Source organism: Mastomys coucha, unplaced genomic scaffold (genome assembly GCF_008632895.1).
Source record: "Mastomys coucha isolate ucsf_1 unplaced genomic scaffold, UCSF_Mcou_1 pScaffold13, whole genome shotgun sequence".
In the NCBI taxonomy this organism is placed as follows: domain Eukaryota; kingdom Metazoa; phylum Chordata; class Mammalia; order Rodentia; family Muridae; genus Mastomys; species Mastomys coucha.
In genome coordinates, this window is record NW_022196895.1 from 5,828,486 (window position 1) to 5,834,349 (window position 5,864).

The 5,864-nt window shown below is 38.5% G+C and overlaps 1 long non-coding RNA gene across 1 annotated transcript in view; it reads right to left on the bottom strand.

Annotated features, from left to right (window-relative positions):
* Positions 1–4,481: 4,481 nt before the first annotated feature.
* The window catches only part of LOC116086823, a 12,453-nt gene continuing 11,070 nt past the window's right edge, over positions 4,482–5,864 (bottom strand). Inside the window, exon 3 of the long non-coding RNA XR_004117153.1 lies at positions 4,482–5,141. This is a non-coding gene — a long non-coding RNA (uncharacterized LOC116086823). The remainder of the gene's footprint in view (positions 5,142–5,864) is intronic.

A 5,864-nucleotide genomic window follows, 5' to 3' on the forward strand; every position in this document is an offset into this window, starting at 1 on the left:
GCATGCCATGGGTAGATTTAGACTCAATTTATGTTGTAGACTGTTATCAGAAATCATGAAGCCTTCACCTCCCTTCTTTCCCAAGGCAAGCACTTCATATCTACTTATTCTACTATTTATAAGTGAAAGCATAAAGAAGACATTTTTTAGCTAAATTATATCTTTGGATGAAAGGACCCAAACCTAGAAAAAAGAAGTGGAATATAAAGAACAAATTTTTGGAAAGATATTGACAGGCATGTGATTAAATTTGGGCAAATGTTGATCATACCATTAAAAAAATTATGACTATAATAATCAATCTATGTGACTTAAAAGAAGTGGCAAAGATAAAATGTCAGCGCAGTAGAAGAGAAAAGAGAACAGCATCTATGCAGTAGCTTGGTGAGTAATAGAGACACAAGAAAGTGGCCAGGTGGAACACATATGCTAACACATGAATTTTATATAGGTATAAAATATGCAGCTTCACTCAGCCCAGCAATGAAGACTAAAAAATAATAATAATTGATGTAATAAAAATAGAAAAAGAGGGGAATGTAATCCAAAATAAAATGTTTACCAAAGTAAATGCAAGGAAAGCATAAAAATAACTTGGAAGCAGGGAATGGTATGCAAGCTTGTCATCCCATCACTTCAGGAGGCAGAAGCATAAGGAGTTTATGACTAGCCTGGGCTACATAAGAACATGTCTCAGAAAAGCAAAAATTTCTTTAAAAATTAATTACCTAAGGTTTCTATTTTATATATAAACAAATCATGGAAGTATTTTATGGATTATAAAGGGCATATTTATTCATGTCTGAACACCCCTAAAGTCACAATGTACATTTCAGTGGTAGAGTCATGAAAATTTGTCTTGTAGTGGTTGGGGTATAGATGCCAGTGACCATATATCTTACTCATTCAATATGTCAGTTTAAAACTTGCATGACAAGGGTTTGCATCTCTGAAGGAAATCTTGAAACAATAGTAGAACAGTCTTTTAGTTCATATGAGGCACATAGTTGAGAATACTGCATAATAAGGTTATGAACCAGACATGTTTGGCAACGTTCTGGAAGTTGGATTCAGACGATTGCCCATTTAGCAAATTTTAGGCTTCCAACTCTTCTGAGAAGTGCTATGTCACCAGCTGTGCCCGTTTTGTAATGTGGAAACTGATGAGGCAAGGGCAGGCACTGACGCCAATGACACCAAGTCAAAAACTAGCTCACAACAGGCTCTGAATATAGTAATTTTAAAAACAAACTTCATTTATTTCACTAATCTGTGTGTAGAAAACCAATATAGAATCTTTAAATGTTGAAGGGGTTGTTTATTTTGTTTGCTTGTTTGAAACAAGTTCTCAGGTAATCCAGCCTGGCCTCCATATCCTCTGTGACAAACAATGATGACCTTGAACTCAGTATGTAGCAATGTGGCCTTAAACTCCTATTCATTCCAGACATATTGTAAACTTTCCCAAATTAGAAAAAATAAAAGTAAGGAGGAAGAAGCTGGGCAAAGAATAGGAAATAATATGGGAAAAAGTAGCTCAGTTAGTCAAAGGCACAAAAAAATATGAATAATGCCTTTAGTTTTCAAAACTGTAGACTGAGGAGTTGGGATATGGCTCAGTTGACATAGTGCCTGCTGTGCACAAAATACTGGGATTTATCCTCAGCACCTTCCAAACTAAGCATGGTGGACATATCTATAATTCCAGCACATATGGAGGTAGATGCAGGATGTTCAAGAGTTTAAAGTCAGGGTTGGCGAGATGGCTCAGTGGGTAAGAGCACTGACTGCTCTTCCAAAGGTCCTGAGTTCGGATCCCAGCAACCACATGGTGGCTCATAACCACACGTAATGAGATCTGACGCCCTCTTCTGGTGAGTCTGAAGACAGCTACAGTGTATTACACCAGAGCAATTGGGGCAGGGGCGATGGGGAGCCGGAGCAAGCAGGGCTGTCCTGAGTTCAATTCCCAATAGCCACATGATGGCTCATGGCCATCTGTACAGTGTACTCATTCACATAAAAAATAAATAAATAAATAAAAGAGTTTAAAGTCATCCTCAGTTATATATCAAGTTTGAGGTCACCCTGGGTTACAGAAGTCTGCTTCAAAAAGAAAAAAAGGAGAAAGGAGTGGAAGTAAAGGATTGAAGAACAGGGAAAGGGAGGGATGGATGGATGAAGGGAATGAAGGAGGACAACTTGCAATGGCTAGCTTGGATTTTAGAACTATCAGGAACTATTGGGGTAGTTTCCTGGGTACAAGGTGTTAGGAAACCTTGGGATTTGATTTAGCCTGGCAGTTTCAAGATGAGTTTCAGGGTGAGTATCCACTAAACAACAGCCATTCATTTTCTAGATAGTTATCTTCGGGTTACTACTGAAGCTCAGGATGATGGGCTATTCAAAGATTCCCCTGCAGCCCTGTCTGTACTGGTAGGGTGAGGAAACAGTGTATCTTTTCCTCAGTTGTGGAGCAAGTGACAAAGTGTGGAATACCATGACAGTTTAAATGTTTTAACCAAAATAATACTGAGTTAATAAAACTGTCTATAAGATGATAGGTATAAGATCCCTTGTAAGCATTTAAAAATCTAAGCAGTAGAACAGAAAGTCTATGTCAATGAGAGAGCACTTGCCTAGCCTAGCATACCTGAGGTTCTGGACTCCATTTCCAATACCAAAAAAGAACCAAGAGGTTGAAAAGATGGCTCAGCAGTTAGGAGATCTTGCTGCTTTTACCATGAACACAATAGGCCCCCAACACCCAGGAAAGGTAGCTTACAATCACCTTTAACTACAGCTCTGGAGGATGCAGTGTCCTCTAATGACAACTGTGAGCATTTGCACATATGTGGATGTACACATAAAGATGCACATAATTTTTTAACATTTTTAAGAAAACAAACAAGTATATTGAGTTTATGTGTACAGATATATGCAAAATTATCCATAGGTCCAATTCACACTGTATTTAAAACAGAATGTATATCTGAAGATGGGGGGGGCGGTGAAGCAAGGAGAGCAGGATTGCAGGATATTGACCATACTTATCAAGTTTTATGTAAAAGAAAATAAATGTTAAACAATTATGTAAAAATATTTACATCGTTAATATGGCTTGTGTAACTTGTTATAATTTCTATATGTTTGAAATTTTTCAGTTTTTGTGTTCTACACCCTATGTATGTCTTTGCAGGGGGCACTTTTGTGAGCATGCATGTGACCAGAGATCAACCTCAGGTATGATTCCTCCTTAAATGCCATACATCTTGTGGGTTTTTTTTTTTTTTTTTTTTTGAAACTGTGTCAGTAGGGAAAGAGTAAACAGGAACTTTATAAACTCCAGTTTGTAAAACAAAATACAAGGCATTTGGTAGACTTTCTGTTAAAATAAAAAGCTTTTTGAACCAATGAAGCTAATATTAGAAAATGTGGCTTTTATTTGTGGCTTGTGCAGCCCCTCACACTGACTGCTAAACTAAGCGATACTATCCTCTGCTGCTGGCAGTGCTGAATCTGGCTTTGAGGGATCAGAACTTCCACAAGAAGAGCAGAGAGGGCCAATTCACTACCAAGGGCTCCTCCTTAAACCACAGCCTATAATACCAGCAGAGCTGGGAGCTGCCAGGAGCTCAGGCCAGTGAAGCTGGTTCTTCTAAAAGATGGGTGGAGACACTCCAATATTATGTACCCTCTACTAAACCAAAACCTTCATCAGTGGCTTGTGGTGAGAGATCAGCATTTATGGGGATTCCTCCAAATAAAGCAGCTATGTGATACCTGTGCACAGCTGAGTGTTTTCTGAGACTCATGTTAGGAAGCATACAAAATAATGACAGTCTTTCTGACCCAAAAAAGCATATCAATATGCCATCCCAGCTAAAGTTTTCAAAGTCTATTTCATCAGAAGAGCTCTTCTGAGTCTTCTGAGACTCATTTCCTAATTTGAACTTAAATGTTGCTACTTTATGTGTCTATGGGTCCTTTTAGGCATTAGGATTTCATTAAAAGATGGAGTCTTTCTATATTCGAGCACTATGATCTAAATCCAGCTTCCTAAAGTATGGGTGGTGTCCCTCATACTGGGTCACATAACTGAATGTAAGAATTGCCAAAATAAGGTTTCTGAGCACACAACAATAAAACTAATTCAAAATCTAACACATAAGGAATCTGGGCTGTTTCGCTAGCCCTGGCCTATGACAGATCTACATGAGAGGAATTCAGCCTTGGTTGTAAATACACAAACTTTATGTTTAACATTGTGCATGTCTCACATCATACAATATCTACAAATGCCATCTGAAACAATGTTGAGAGGTGTGAGACTACTGTAGTCTATGGATTTCAGAATATTTACTGTGTCAAGGGAAACAGAACCATCTAACATTTTCTCATTCCTCAGCACATAAGTATCAAACCAATCAAATTTAAGTGTATGGTATTACACAAACCTCAGATCCATCTCATTAGCATGAAAGTTTTCTTCCATCTTTAATAAAAGAAAATATTAATGTGTACGTGTGTTAGTTATATCTCAATTTATAAGCCAGAGGCAGAGAGCACAATAGGAGTAGAATGGGCTTTTGAAACCTCAAAATTTCCAGTGACATTCCTCCTCCAAAAGGCCATGACTCCTAATGCTTCCCAAACAGTTCCACCAGCTAAGGACCAAGAGTTCAAACATACCAGCCTATGTAGGCCATTTTTTTTTCAAGGATAAGAATGCCTTTACTCAGTCAAAAAATTTGGCAAATCAATATAGAACCCATTAATACAATAAAATACTATTTTTGCTGGAGTCATATATTATCTTAGCACTAATTTTCACTCCAAAAACATCATTTAAGTACCAAATCCAAACACTGGTTTCCAGCAGGGCAGGTTATTTTATACAAATTAATGTCATTTAAATTTTACAATTTCTCTTTGTAGAGTGAGTTCTTCATGCAGGCGGTTCTGGTTCACAGCAGCTGGTAACTGTGTGGACAGGAGGGCGGCTGGGCTCTGCTCTGGTTCATAGCAGCGGACAACTGTGTGGACAGGAGGGCAGGTGGGCTCTGCTCTGGTTGGTCTGCATTCAAGAAGTATTCCAGTAGCTGGAGCTTTAAGAGACTCCAGATCAACACCAATTTCTTCTAAGTACATAAACAAGAACAACAACAAACAAATCCATTAATTGTTCACATGAACACAGATTCTCCCAGTCTTACATCCTAACCTCAAATGATTCCTTTGATTTAGAAGTTCTGGATCTTTTGTTTTGATCAAAAGTCACAGCCTTACCCCAGCTCATTAAAAATATATATCTAACCAAAATAATTGTGTCTTTTAAATAACAAATAATATGATCCCAGCTTGAGAGTCCTGGGATCCTGATGTTGTACACCAGTTTCCATTGTCATTTGTCCACCAGTGTGGCCACCATGCATCCTTATGCATCCTCTTGCTGAAAACCCTTCAGTTCCTTGGGTCCTTTCTCTATCTCCTTCATTGGGGACCCTGTACTCAGTCCAATGCTGGCTGTGAGCCTCTACTTCTGTATTAGTCGGGCACTGTCAGAGCCTCTCAGAAGAAAGCTATATCACACTCCTATTAGCCAGCACTTGCTGGCATCCACAATAGTGTCTGGATTTGATGATTCAATATGAGAAGGATTCCCAGGTGGAGCACTCTCTGGATTGTCCTTCCTTCTGTCTTTGCTCCATAGTTTGTCTCTACAACTCCTTCCATGTGTATTTTGTTCCCTCTTTTAAGAAGGAATGAAGTATCCACACTTTGGTCTTCCTTCTAGAGTTTCTTGTGGTTTGTGGATTGTACTTTGTGTATTCTGAGCTTCTGGGCTAATATCCACTTATCAG